General features: G+C 42.2%; 1 protein-coding gene across 9 annotated transcripts in view; it reads left to right on the top strand.

The window, feature by feature from the left end:
* Positions 1-2,062: 2,062 nt before the first annotated feature.
* ZBTB38 (zinc finger and BTB domain containing 38) overlaps positions 2,063-15,042 on the top strand; it is a 29,617-nt gene continuing 16,637 nt past the window's right edge. For 2 of the 9 annotated variants that reach the window (XM_083613715.1, XM_083613711.1), the window contains exons 1-3: positions 2,063-2,183; positions 3,016-3,107; positions 5,902-7,482. The gene's annotated coding sequence lies outside the window, so the exon portion shown is untranslated. Of the gene's footprint in view, positions 2,184-3,015; positions 3,108-5,901; positions 7,483-7,954; positions 9,040-9,069; positions 9,979-15,042 lie in introns of those variants that run through there. The other 7 variants (XM_083613714.1, XM_083613712.1, XM_083613710.1 and 4 more) reach the window with 7 other exon arrangements.

The following is a 15,042-nucleotide window of genomic DNA, read 5'->3' as shown; positions in this document are numbered from 1 at the left end:
GGCCAGTAACCGAGAGGCAGAACCAGAGGACCTCGGTGCAGGGAAGGTGCAGCACTGGGAGTGACAGATTGACTCCATCATGGCATCTGCTCCACACAGTGACCTGTTGGTGACTGGCGGTGATGCTTGGCTGCTCTGCCCCACTGACCACCACTGGCTGTTGGTTAACAGTTCCTATCTTCCCTGGCCATTGGCCCTGCTGGCTGGGGCTGATGGGAGTCCCACAACATTAGGAGGGCCACACAAGTTCCACACCCTTTTCCTAGATCTGCAACCCGGTCAGATGCTTATTGAAATAATGTTCATTACAGAATGAGAAGTGACCATGGTGTCCTGATGAACTGTTGGCAGAGGTGTTTTTAGGGTAGTATGACCAGTATGGTTGCACCGGGTGCCACACTGCAGGGACCGCCCAAACAATGCTGTTGTTATAAGAAAAACCTGCTTCTTTTCCCTTATGGGGTATCCAAGAGCTCTTAAGTGGGTTCCCTATTGGGAGGAGAAAATAGCAGAGGCCAACCAGGGTATACTGAGAAGCAAAGCAGCTAGTAAGCCTGATCTTTATTTGGGAGGGTCCCCACTCCCCACACGCAGGAGGGAGGAGAGAACCCAGAATGATGGTGTGCAAGCCCTTATATAGACTTTTGAAATTGCCCACCCCACAAGGCATCATACATACATCACAAAAGGAGGTGGTCTACAGCAGAAATACATCACAGGAGGCAGTCTACAGCAGAAATCCTGTCTGCCAGGATACCTCATAATGGTCACTGATTGCTTTGCCTGGGCAGCTTGGCCATTCTTTTGTGATGGTAAATACTTCAGTTCCTGAATCCAGGTCACAGGTTCACTCTATTCATACACACAAACAAACACACCCTTTAAGACAGGATTTGTAAGCAAAAAGACAATGGGAAGGCTTTCCCCACCCCTCACCCCTTACTGCAGAGGAATATCTGGGGTCACTGGGAGAGTCAGAATGGCTTCAGGATTGCTCTCCTGTACTCTTTTAGACACGTTTATGTAGTTATGTATGTGTTTGCCTTGTACATTTATGAACATTTATTTTATATTTGAGACCTTAGAACACTGTGGAATGGAGCATGAGAGGTGGGGGCAGGGGGGAGCGCTGAATTTTAGCATCAACCAGGGTGGCACTGAGGTTTGAGATCCCAAAGTCCGCCACTGCTGTGGCAACACAGCGGTGGGATGTCCTATCAGCTGGTACCATTAGGCAGTTTCAAAGCTCCTGTAGTTCTGGGATCTCGAGCAATAAGGCCGTCAGGCTTCCATGGCCCCTAGACACAGCCCACAGCAATCCACACTGTTCTATAATTTTGAGGGCCAAGGAGGCATGAGGGGTAAGCTGGCATACTTACTCATATGTAAATCCACAGCTGAAATGGCCCCAGCTTGTCATTCACACTACTTCACGTGCCAAAGCAATCTTGCAGCAAGTCCTAGTGTTTCCCCTCTGCTCCCAGAGTGTGTTTTCCATGCGTGAGATTTATCTGAGGAAGTGAAACACTTGCAGTGAGTCGTTAAGAGTCGTCAACAGGCTCATCACAGCTATCTGCCAATCACCCATTCCCACCACCCTTCTGAGTAATACCCCTCCCCACCTTCTCACTATATAGAGGGATCTGGCAACTTCTGTCTCAAGTGTATCTGAAGAAGTGTGCATGCACACGAAAGCTCATACCAAGAACTAACTTAGTTGGTCTTTAAGGTGCTACTGGAAAGAAATTTGTTTGTTTGTTTGTTTTGAGTATGGCAGACCAACACGGCTACCTTTCTGTAACAGTGAGCGGTGTGTGTTATGTAGCCAGCTGATGTTCCTAAAATGAACAACATTCATAAAATGAAGGCGGAATTGGGGGGGAAATCATGGGCGAGATTCCGGAGCAACTATTTCTTAAGAATCTGGCCCTCCAGCTCATCTGGGCTTTTTACATGCTTGCTGTAGAAACTGCAAGTCCCCTATTTGAACACCAGGAGGCTCAGAAACACTGCACAGCAGCGAGGAGAGGAGGCTGCGAGCAGAGTTTGTGCACCGGATGCAGAACAGCTGGGCCTTGGGCCTCAGAATGACGGCCCACGGTCGCCTTGCCTGCTGCTCTTGCTTCTGCAGGGACAGGTCAGCGTGGGAAGAGCTGTGCCGAAACGGTTTGCTCAAGCTCATAGTAAATACTAGGCTTTTTAAAAAAGGTTGATTGTACAGGGTGTATGTGTACTATTGTACAGTATACACATTCAGAAGAAATAGCGAGCAGGCATTGTATGAATGAGATACAGGAGACATGATGTAAGTTATGTGGGGACGATTCAGTTGCGAGTGCTTCAAAGCCCCCCCCCCCAATCTGTCTTTTTGGCTCATTCCTTCTGGGTCTGTGAGGGTGGGCCTGGGCTGACCTTACGATTTGTTGCTGGGCGGCAATGTTTCGTTTCTGATAAGCTGTGCTTCTTGGGGTTTTAATTTGCTGCTGTTTGGACTAGTGTTGGGCTGAAATCTGTCCTCCGACTTTTGTCTCTCATGATAGAATTGTCTCCTGACCATTCGGCACTTGCTCCTTGCAGACATTGTTCATGCATTTATTGAACATGTGAGTGCAGCACAGCTCAGACTCTGCCACAATCCACACAAGTTCAAATGAACCCTTGTAGAAGCCCCCCTCCCCTAACGTGGAACTTTCCTCTGTAGATTTTCTTATGAATGTGTATAGGATGGAAGGAGGCCTGGTCTCTCCCCTCACCCTCACCCCCAGCCACATACGCACACACCTTACACACATTAATTGAGCATGCAAGGAGCATTAAAAAGGAACGGCTATTGCATTGATCAACAGATAGAACAGATTTCAAAGTGCAAACTACTTCTGCTAGCCCAAGAGATGGATTTGTTCTTGGCGGTGTTATGTTGGTAATGTTGCTGGAAGACCTACGGTATACGAAAGTATATATGTGTCAGAGAATTGGAAATCTTCAAGTGTGAATTTCAGTTCTGTCTTTTAAAAGGTAATTTAAGCTGCCAAGTATCGTTTTGAACAAGATGCTGCTGGGGCCTTCCGTCTGTGACTTGTGTTCTGAAAACCCACGTATCTTGACAGGTGCGTCGAATGTCTTTTCTGTAGCTGTCAACCTCCAGGTCTGCCGCACGAGTTTCAGTACATCCGCTCTGCTCGCAGCAGCATATTCTGTGTGGCAGAACCTCCCAAGAAGTGCGAGGTTTATTTTAATGAGTATGTTAATACCTAGGAGAAATCAGGCTGGATTATAATATTTTATTAGATTGCTTTGAAAAGGCAAAGGAGAAGACGGAAAAAAGCTGGAAAGCTACCACCTCACCTTTCTGTCTAGGGTGCAAGCAGCTGGGTTTGTGATGGTTAGGCCCAAACTTAACATTGTTTTCACCCTTGCGGAAAGTGGCAGCATGAGAAGAAGGTGCTGTACTCATTTTGCCGAAGGATGCATCTTCCTAAAATATGTTAGCTATGTATGGGTCTTCTTCATTCCTGCATTGAACAATATAGAAACAAGAAGGTGGGCTACGCTGAGAATTCTCACCCCTAGTGTTGCCCAATCCTTACCTGACATTCGCTCATATAGCATGAACATCTGTAGTGATGGGCCTTTGTGCTTATGTACATGTGAAGGCTTCCCTGGAATCTCACCCCTGAACAATCAGGTTATATTTAATTCCTGAGGGATGGCTCAGTTGGTAGAGCATGGAACTCTTAATCTCAGGGTTGTGGGTTCGAGACCCACGTTGGGCAAAAAAATTCCTGCATTGCCAGGGATTGGACTTGATGATCCTACTGATCCCTTCCAACTCTACTATTCTATGATTCTAGGGGATGCTGTCATGTGTGTAACTAAATGTGTGAAGGCCCCCTTGCTTCAGATATTTGTGTTGTGTGCACAGATGTCGAGGGAAGAGTTTGCAGTGTTGGAACAGGGTATTCTGCATGGCCTATCTCCTCCTTAACTGTTCAACAGTGGAGCCAAGAAAAAGGCTGAATAAGGCTAATGGCTTAAATCCCAAATAAACTTCTACCAGCAGGAATTTTACCAATGTGAAGATCTGGCCACAGAATTCTACCAGTGGAAGAGAGTGTGTGATTTTGTCAGTCTCCCCTACAGCCCTTTTGCGTCTCAAAAATCAGAAAGTTTAAGTTTGTTCAATTATAGTTGACTGGGAGGCGTTGCACTACATGCTCACTTCCCCCAAAGACTGGGCTTTTCGAGAGATGGAAAGTGATGGAAATATGGTAAGAGCTGGGTAACATTTGCTTTGACGCAACGTCATCTAGCATAAACAGAACGTCTGGAAGCACCCATAGATTTTGAAGATGTTCCATCAGCCCTCTTTATCTACAGTCTCATTCACTTCGTTGCCAGTACTGAGATATAAGTGGCTACTGGTGTTTTCCTCTGTAAAGCATTGCAAATCTGGTGTTGCTTCTGAGGTAATCAGTGAGCCTGCACGTGGTAAACATCTCTTTGGTAGTGTCCTTCATCTTCCGGTAAGGTTGTGTGAGGTGTGCAACAAAACTTAGAAGTTTAATATCCTTTCATGAGACGACTGGGTCAAAAGTAGGACAGGCGGTTCCTACAATTGGGAAAGGATCTGGTTTGTGGCCTATGTAGGGGCATGGAAGTAGAGCCTGGTGTGTTGGTGCCAATGACAGCTCACTTCTAGGGCAGGGGCTGGTTTTGGCAGTGCCGTGTTCTCTGACCTCAGTCCTTCCTTGAACTTTGAGGACGACGATGATCAGGAGAAGGTGCCCCTCAGAGAGTTGACATTCCACACTGCAGGACCTTCTTGGTCAGAAGATAAGTTGGCTTTCCAAACTCACCAGGTTTCTATTGCATTCCCCATCACCCCCACACAGTAGGAGCCAACTTCTGCAGAATCAGAAGTTCAGTTCCTCAAACTTGGGTCCCCAGCATAGCTGTCAACTTTTCCCTTTTCTTGTGAGGAACCAGTTCGGAATAAGGGAATTTCCCTTAAAAAAAGGGAAACGTTGACAGCTTTGGTCCCCAGCTGTTGTTGGACTACAGCTCCCATCATCCTTAGCTAGCAAGACCAGTGTTCAGGGATGGTGGGAGTTGTAGTCCAACAACATCCACGGACCCAAGTTTGAGAAACCCTGCTTTAAAAACACAGCCACCTCGTCGCCACCAACGGCAGGACCAAACCAGCCAGCTTTGGAAAGGCACCTGCAAGAGCTCTCAGTTTAGGTGGTCCTCACCAGAGTGTTCTGTCTAGGGTCCTGACAGGCTTTGCCTTGTGGGATGTGGCCCTTCCTAGCTAATGTGATCTACCATTACCAAGAAATGGTTCTGCTGATGTCATCTTTCCCCTGTCAACCTCAAACCAGGACCAGACAAAGAAAGGCATCTTCTTTGCTGTTTTAGCATGCTTGACATATTCTTTCTGTAAACTGCTTTATTTAAAATCAAGTGGCATATAATCTTTATGAAATAAAAATAATATTGTTTTGTGTAAATAAACTTTTAAAAATAATAATACCACCATGTTAATTTTATGTGCTGTATAGCAAAAAGAAAAGATGAACTGAAATATTTGATTAGGAGGCAGATTTGATAATGCATAATGTCATGGGTTCTGGGATGGGGGGGAGGAGCACCTCAGATCCCATAGCATCCATATTCCCAGCAATGACCACAAACGATACAGGATGGACCCGTAAAACAGTACATGTTTTATTTCCCTTTGGTTTACAGCACTAATGAAAATAGTACTCGGTATGTAATGAATCAACAGAAGTGTAAACTAGGGGCATGATCCCCTTCTTGGCTTCCAGAATCAACCAACAATAGCCCTTTGCTATAAGACTTATGCCTTACCAATCTGGCCTTTGCATATGTCTTTTCCAGGATTCTTTCATCCCCCCTGCCTGCCTGAGTTGGTTGGAAAAGAGTCACGGCTACAGCGTGCACCTTGAGAACTACAGCCATTGCGCCTAGTTATCCCCTAGGTAAGTACGGGTGCTTGGCTCCCTGCAAATCTCTCTGTCCCTCCAGGGTCTCTCTTTTCCTTCCTCCTATCCAGCCTCGTTCCCATAGTGCTCTCCACCCCCACCCCCCGCTCCTCAGAAAAAACCGTGTGAGTCGATTAGGCTGGGAGATAACAATCAGCCCAAAGTCATCCAGTGAGCTTCATGGCTAAGTGCAGATTTGAACCCAGAGCTCTCCAGCCCCAGTCCAAAACTCTAAACGCTACACAGTGCTTTCCCTTCCTCCCTCCCTCTTCACTAATTCATCCCCATTAATAACTGGGTTTTTAATTTTTTTTAAAAAAAATGATCTTAGTATGGGGGTATGGATATGAGGATTGTTATGATGAATTCTCGCACTTAAGAATTCTTGCACGGGTCTGATACAGAACAACATCAGATGTTTCATACGGGCCTTGATCACCTGGAGACTGACTGAACTGTCCTTGGCGTTACACACAATAGTACAAGAGGGCTTTTCATTAAAATAAAAAAGCAGGGAAAGAGTCCTTCCAAATGAAAACCGGTATTGTAATTATACATAATCTGTGAATATGTGAATTCTGCTGCTGCTACTAGCAGACAATAGCGTAAAACCGTACATTAGCATAGCCATATGCCAGCCATTATTTTTCTTCTCTAGATGCAAAATCTGCCCTTGCATATAGTCCCTAGTTTTGAAATGTTAGCTGAATATACTGCAATAAGCCTGTCAAGGGGGAAAGAACACAGTTTGTAATACCCTGTTTGTGTCACGTGTGTTTGTGAGCCCGGCCTCTGTTGTCTCTGGGTTGCTTCTGCCGCTGCTTGACTGATGTCATACATTTGAGAAGCACATTTTTCAAATGCCAGCTTTTAGGTCTTTTGAATCTCAAGCAATAAACCCAGCGACACAATGTACAAAATCTCGAAAAAAAGTCTTAAGAGGGATTAAAAAAAAGGCAGAGAAATTTATTCCTCTTATAAAAGAGCCATAAACAACGGGAATGATGTTCTGAGAAGGTGGGACCGTTTTGGCTGGAATTCTATGAAATATTTATTTGCATGGCAGTCTTCAGTTATTTAAGTGGCAATTGTTCGTAGTTGACAATATAGATTGCAAGCAATGACCTCTCGTGACTAGCTCATGAATAAATGTGTTGAGGATGCGGCTGCATTTATTGTTAAGCATTTATTTTGGGGTTACAGAAATATTTACCCAAACCATGTTTGCCTATTGAATTAATCTCCCATAAATAGTGTGGGTGCATCAGGAGCTAATGTGGCATTAAACAGATCTATAACATTCAAGGAGAATTTCCCAATAAGGTCAGAAATATATTCAGCTGTTTTTTCCAGATTTCAGCAGCTCTCAATTTTGTGTGTCACATAGAAGAGAGGGAGAGGATGTAGTTAAGACCTGCTTAAAAGAAAAGTGGCATGTTGTAGAAAGAAAGGATCTTGTCCTTATATAGCCAGGCAGGTACGTTTCAGATGTTTGTTTTTCCTTTTAACTAACACTTCAGCCTTAAGGGACTGCAGCACTGGCCGTAGCCAGCTGTTCTATCCCTCCCTAATTTCCCCCCTTGGGGAGATGCTGGCATTGAATACGAAGCAGAAGACCCTCTCACATTCTAGGCACCGAAAAATAAAAAAGTGAACCAATCCACCTTTTTTATTCTTTCTCTCCTTCCATCTTACATTTTTAATGTAGTTTAAGCTTCCCTTGTTTCAAAATTTTCTATTTCATTTCATTAAAAAAACCCCCACTAATTCTCACAGACTCGGTCTAAAATAATACCAGTCTTATTCATGCAGTGAAACGTGTTATTGATCTTAACAACAAAACTCAAGAACCAAGACCAAAAGCATCAGTGCCTGTTTAGAGGTGTTGAAGTATAGTGTTTTTAATTTAATTCAATGTTGTTGCTTTAAAAGCTTATTTGGATTTGCAGAATTAAAAATTGGACCGTTAAGATGTGCCTGTGTTAACCTCCATGATGCCAGGAATCAAGATGTCACAGATGCCGTAGCTAAGGAAAGCCTCTGAGGATAAAAACAAAAAACCTATCCTGACAATAACAAAAAATGAAAGGAATAAGCATCCCATCCTCTCCATCTTAGCATAAGATGTGCATATACAGGGCACTGCATTTTATTTAGAATTGGTACTGTACTTGCATTCTGATGAGACACTCCTTGTTTCATTTCCTGCCTTTGGTGCTGAGTATGTATGTATATTACTTAAGCCATCTTAGCATTATTTAGGTCACTAGATTTAAGAGCAGTCTCCATAGTCTTTCACTGCCTGATGTGTAGAGCGATGCAGGGTAGCAGCAAAACATTTTCTAATAGGCACTCATCTTATGAGCTCTTAAGGATGGAGCATTTTGTAACGTAATCTGTACAGCAAAATAGCTTCCGTTTATGCCTTGCAGATATATTTAGCTCTAACCTTGCTTGTGGTTAAGCAGGCAGCAACACAGAAGCAGACAGCTGATTCTGCAGCCAGACCCTCTGCGCGCTTGCGATTTTGTCAATACGCTCAGCTTTTCGATAATCCGGTGCAGAATGAGAGTTTAAGCAATGATGATTTCGTCTGTTACATGCTTGGCAATTACGTGCTTAACAACAACAAAAAGCAAATTACACGGGTTAAGAAAAAGACAGCAATAGGGATACATATCTAGGACCTAATACGTACTATATGAAATCTTCTTCCGTCAATAAGATATTTCTGCAGATATTCTTTCCATCCCTCCCTCCAGCGAGTGAAAGGAATCTTCTGTTTTTCTCGGTAGATGGAGACAGCCACTCTGCAGACAGGTTTTGGGTGGTTTTTTTGCTACAGAATCTGAAATACTTGAGATTGTATCATTGAAGAACATGGAGCTTGACTGAGCAGTGCAGAGTAACGATTCGTCTTGCATCATCAGTTGATGACATTTTTTTCTTTGTTCCCTCCCACCCAGTTGCTCTAAGATTCAGCAGCCGATTTGCAATATCACTTAAACAACATTAATCAGATACTGCATTTAAGGTGAGCGGTTCCTTGCCTCCCGTTTAACCAGATCTGTGCTGCTGTAGTGTATGCATCATGCTGCTGCTGCGAGCCTAAAATGGCAGGCAGGATTAATGTTGCTTGTGCTGTCTGCATGCTGTGGATACAGAATTCATTATGCCATGCCTAGTGTTTCTAATGGGAGTATGTAAATGGTCTGTGTGCCATATCATGTCGTAGTGAAGACTTGGGCTTCCTGATGGGCATAACTATTTAAGCAGCCACCTTTAGCATTCAATTTCATTTTCAGTGCAGTGGGCTGTTAGTTTATCGTCGCATTCTAAACCAGCATTAGCTCTATTTTATTTTTTAAAAAATTGGATTTATTTATTTTTTTAGCGAACTCTGCTTCCAGGTGGGGTCAGTCTTATTCCTCTTGCCTTTACTGCTATTTAAATAATAGATGTTGTATTGTTAATTAATGGCAATATCAAATTTAAAGCCCTTGGAAGTGACATATTTATTATGCAGGCACGTCCAATCTATTTTTAACTCTTACGCAGTCTGCGTGTGTTGTGCAGTGGGCTTTGGCTGCTGAGTTTTTCCTTTTCAACAGGGATAGCACTGGGCTGATTTTCAACAAATGTGACAAGTGGCCTTTGCAGTGGTCAGCTTTGAACCCTCAAAAGGGAAAGGGGGGGTGAGCAGGAAGCCCTTTGCTGCAGCTTATTAAAAAAAACCACCCACCACCTTGGATGAGGGCATCTCCTCCCTCCCTGACAGACGCACACACTTCTGTCCTTCCCATTGATAAGTTCAGCTATCTTGATCACAGTCCATTCAAGCAAGCTGCTTTTTGAAAAGAGCTATTTATTTTATTTTTTTGAGACGTCTAAGATTTCAGCGTCTCTCCCTCACTTTGTATACAAATGGCTGGGTGCAATGGCGTGCTAAGACTTCATTAAGACATATACACAGGTAGGTGGAGATTTGCATGCTTTTACCTATTCTCGTTCCATGATGCAAGGAAATGAAATAGAACAGAGATCTATTAAACCAGTTTATCCCCCCCCAAGGATCTAGTTCTAAATGTTGTGACTTTGCATGGGTTTCCCTATTTAAAAGCATACATCTATTTTGAAATTAGAAATACCCCGTCTACTAGATAATCAGGGCGTGGCACCGCTTATGCAGCAAAGGCGTTTTTTAAAAGCTTATCGTCCAAAAGATTTTGATCCCGGTTATGAACATGATTAAGCTGTTTGCTAAGATACAAAACTGTAAGTTGTGGACAGAGCTGTGAAATTTTTTAAAAAATATTTTAATTTTGCCTTAGGAAGCGGTCTGTCAACGTTTGCTATAAACATTTGTCTTATCGTTTATCTTATAAATATTGCGGAAATAAAGTAAGGACGTATTTCATTATAGTCTTTATTTTCTTTTAAGATGCTGGCTATGTCAAAAGAGAGAAACACCTAAAGATGTCCTTTTCATCTGGAACTCAATATTAATTGTTGAGTCTGGCTTATTTCAAAGGGTTAACAAATTAAAACCAGCCATGTATAGATATGCTAACCTGTGAGTTAATTTTTAAATCATCATGGTGTGACACTGGATATATTTTGGGACATAGGTATTTCATGTTAACATTGGGCCAAAACCAGTTTCCTTGGCAACCAAATCCTGTTAAAGGATGCGGTAGCAGAGATGCAAAGACAGTTATTATTGTTTAATTCCACAATGCAAATTATGATCTCATACTGCATTTCTGGGTAGCTATAATGCATTAAATGATAGGAGGTTTGCATGTAACAGTAACCTTTCTCTCATCTTGAATTGACTGTTTCAAGCAATGCAACCGTCTTTCTCACAAAAACAACCACACAGTATGAAGTAGTACATCTTAGTGAGACACACGCAGGACATGTATGTGTTCTTAAAATAGTTAATTTCATCTCAGTATTGAACGAACATGGCTGAAATTGCAAGCAGCTGAAAATTGTAATTATGTTTAAATCTCTTTTCTCCATCGTTACATTCAGCAGTAATTAGAGACTTTTAGTAGACAGAACCTAAAAGAATCAATCAGTTTAACCAACGTTGTGAGATGACAAAGAAGGAGAGGGGAGAGGGGATAATTTAATATGTGATTTTCTGTAACACTAATGCAAGTTCAAATTTATAATATTTCATGAAAAGCAGCTCACGTATAATAGGAGCTGTAAAAACCAAACCTAGGATAAAAGGTATTGTTAATCGTTGCTACACATTTAATATAGCTTCTTGAAAACATGGATTCTTCCCTTCTAACTGAAGCACATCTCACTGCAAAGCTATTTTTCTGCATGGTAGCCATTTTCTTTTCATGTCCTTGACTTCGATACTACTAAAGCTGATGTATTGATCGCGATCAACAACAACAGATTTACTGGGTTAAAAGAAATACTAAAAGTATAATTCTATTGGACGTTTACATTACTGCAAATTGCAAAGCAATCTTAAAGGTACAATGTTAATTTTCTCTTCTTTCTGAAGATTACCAATTCACTAAAGAAAAATATAATACATCTATTCTAGAGGATGGCTGATAACAGCTGTTTTAGAACGACATAATAGAACAACATTAAATCCAAAATAACGATATTTGATAAATTTCCTAAAGCTAGATTTTCCCATTCTGTTTTTATTAAGTTGCTTCTAAAACAAATTCATTTGAACGGTATTTTTCAGTACAGGGGTTCATGATTTCATTATCTGTAAGTGATTAATTTTGAATACTTATTTTTGGGGATAACTTTTACACATCAGTTCTTTGATGCTTGCATTAACATAATTTATTTCATGCATGGACTTTTAAAAAGTAATTTACTGCCAAGCATATTATTGTATGTCCATTTATTTTAAGCTTTTGCACAGGAGAGGATGTGAATGATGGTTTACAAAGTATTGCTCTTGGAATTCCCTCTTGCTTCAGTCTAATATGTTTCAGGATGGTGGGTTTTGATTCCTCTCTTGCATCAAAGGAGTATTTTCTCTCTCGTTCTCACTCACCCTGACTCACTCACTCACTCATTTTATGAAGACTAAATTCACACTGCCTTTTTGAGGAAAATAATCAGAAGTTTTCGGCCAGCAATTCCTATGCCAAAAGAGTTGGGTTATTTGCATGGTAGTGGTGGTGCCTTGTGTTTTGCTTAATGATAAAAGTGCTCCCTCGTTTGAATATTTAGCATGAATGCTGACTGGCTGTTACAGTGAGGAAAATGCTGTCTTTTGCTATGAGATTTGGAACATACCAACACGTACCCAAAAGACTTACCAGCCATCCTTTCCTCCGTTTCAGCCATTTTGGCACACAAAAATGAACAACGCTGCATGGGCTATAGGAATGCATTATTTCCCTCTAAATGGCCATGGGGAGTACGCTGGATTTCCAAATGGCCATGGGAATGTATTACAGCAATTGTGGACTGGCTGTTTACACAGTGGTCTTTAGGGATCAACCTCAAATGGCTAAAGAGAAAAGCAGTGCCCTTCCAAATGGCCGCTGAAATAAATTGAGATGACTGTGGGAGACTGAGCCACCATCTGTACGAAACATCAGACAGACCCCCATCAGTCTCCACAAAGAACGTGTGTGTATGTGTGCTTACAGCTATCTCCCTTTCTTCTATAATCAGTAAGGTACTAAGAATTCATATAGCACTTGGGTGTCACAGGTATTATCTTAGTAGTCCATGCCCAGCATTGTTTTCCAGCAGTACAGATTTCAGGTGGGATTTCAGGAAGGCTGAGGTTGAGAGAGATGTCTTGCATGAAGTCATTAGTTCAGCTTGCAGTCCTTGAACTTCCCATATCTATCTATGGGAGACAGCCAACTGGGTCCATCTATGAGTGGAATGGACTTGCAGAACTTTACTTTTCTGTCTTCCTCCCGGCAGCTCCCCATATCCCGCCCCCGCCCCCCACATGCTCAGGAGGGTTGGGGACCCTCTGGAGCAAGTTGGGGTGGTGCTGCTGCAATGGGGAGGAGATTAAGGAGACATGCTCCTTAAGGAGACATGTTAGATCATTTCGCCCATATAGCTATAGTGGGTTACTTGCAATCCAGCAAAGTGCTTCATAGTTCTCAGAACATAAACAATGCAAATACGTGTTCTTCCAAATGGCTTTTGAAATGAAGTGGGATGGGCTGGTGGTGATCATGATGTTTAGTATATTGTGCAATCTGTATTTTGTATCCCATATCCCTCACCTCCTTAAAAATCCACAGAGTTTCTGAATCACCATAGCAGTACATTCAGGATTGCTTTGGCTCCTGCTAAATTCCCTGTAGGCTTTGGTGCCTGGCATGTCAATAAAATGTTCCAATGCATTCTCATGTATTTGTAAAGGTGTTTCCTGCAGGTGCTTTTTCAGTATCTCCACCCTCAATGCACTTCAAAAGCCATTCAGATCTCTAATATATGCTCTCCAATGTTTGGTTAAATGCTTTTAAAGATAGTAATATCAACCCTAAGTCAGGTTTCAGGAAAAGGACACGGTTTTGTCTGGTTCAGCTCCTGCCATACATGCCTTGTTTTGGATTGAATAAATTGCTGAGGGGAAGCGAAATCTGGATGGGAGTGGATCATAGAATCATTTTGAGCTCAGTGGGAAAACATGAACCTGTGATACTCTGTAGGAAAGAGTAAAGCACAGGGAGCCATGCATATGAAACGACGGAGAAGGAACTCATGTTTGGGCAACGGAAGAGGCAGAGGGCAGGAAAATGAATGACGTGTCTACTTTCTGGAAGGTTGGGAAAAGGACGTTTGCTAACGGTTGGCTCCAAGTCGAAAACTACAGAGGCAGGATGTGTGTAAGAAAGGATATAAACAATGTAAATTTGAAGAGCATGTTTGCCTGGGTTCTATAGCTGTTCTCTGCAGGTCTGGAAAATCCTGTTCACGTATAATTCTGTCTCTAAAATGTTTTGCATGTTCCTGTCTCTTCTGCTCTCATGAAAACAAGACCACAGTGGATGCATATATTCAGGATCAAATTAGGTTGTCTATTTATTGCATTGCTAAAAAAGTAAGAAGAAATGTATCACCTTAAGGGGGGGGCATTTTAAAATGGGTGTGTGTACATTTATCTGCATAGATAGAAATTTAGAAAGAATAATTTAAAATTGATTTTTGCTTGGTTTCTATCTCTGTTTTAATGATGATGCATTTTATGGATATTTGTGTATGTGTTTTATTTGTTTGTGAATTTTAACATATTTGTGCACCACTTGGAGAGCTCTAAATAAGAAACAGAAATGCATATCTCCACAATGGGGGAAACTAGATGGCCTGTGTCTGCTGTCCAGGTCCTAACTGCTGGTGGATAACTTCTAGGTTTCTGCTATCCCTTCTTATTGTTTCATAAACAGGATTTAGATTTGCCAGCCTTTAAGATAAGGGTCCTATCCTTCAGCTAGACCACTGTCCCCTGGCAGCTCTTCAAATAGAGGACTGTCCTCTGCAAAATAGGGCACACGACCACCCATGTATCTAAATAACCATACACATATTTTTTTTACACGCCCCCTTTTTGGTGGTACATTTCTTCTTCCTTTCTTTAGCAAGTTAAGCAAACGTTCATGCTGGAATTACTTGCCATTTCCAAAAATTATTTTGTCACAGATGCAGACCATATGGTTTTAAATGGGGGTGGGTGGTTAATCTGGGTCTCACTACCCTTCCTGAAACCTGGGAACCATCAGCATGCAAAGTATGCAAAGCAGATGCTTTATTACCGAGACACGACCCTTCACAGCCACAGCCCTTCCCCGCCCATCATATCCTCCATTGATTGATTAATCTGCATAAATTTCTATGCGAGAAAAACCAAATCCCTCTAAACAAATGCAGGCAACTGCTATTTTTAGTTAGATTTTAAGCCTGTGCTTCTCCAGAGAGGCCCAGGCAACATGTTGAAGATGCATGGAAGCACATGCCTCATAGGATCGCACCCTATTGCCTCTTTTGCATCCACCCGTGCCTTCTTAACCCT

This window comes from Podarcis filfolensis (assembly GCF_964270895.1).
Source record: "Podarcis filfolensis genome assembly, chromosome: 5".
Classification (NCBI taxonomy): Eukaryota; Metazoa; Chordata; class Lepidosauria; order Squamata; family Lacertidae; genus Podarcis; species Podarcis filfolensis.
The sequence above is the reverse complement of the archived record's forward strand: the minus strand, read 5'-3'. Positions and strand labels throughout refer to the sequence as shown.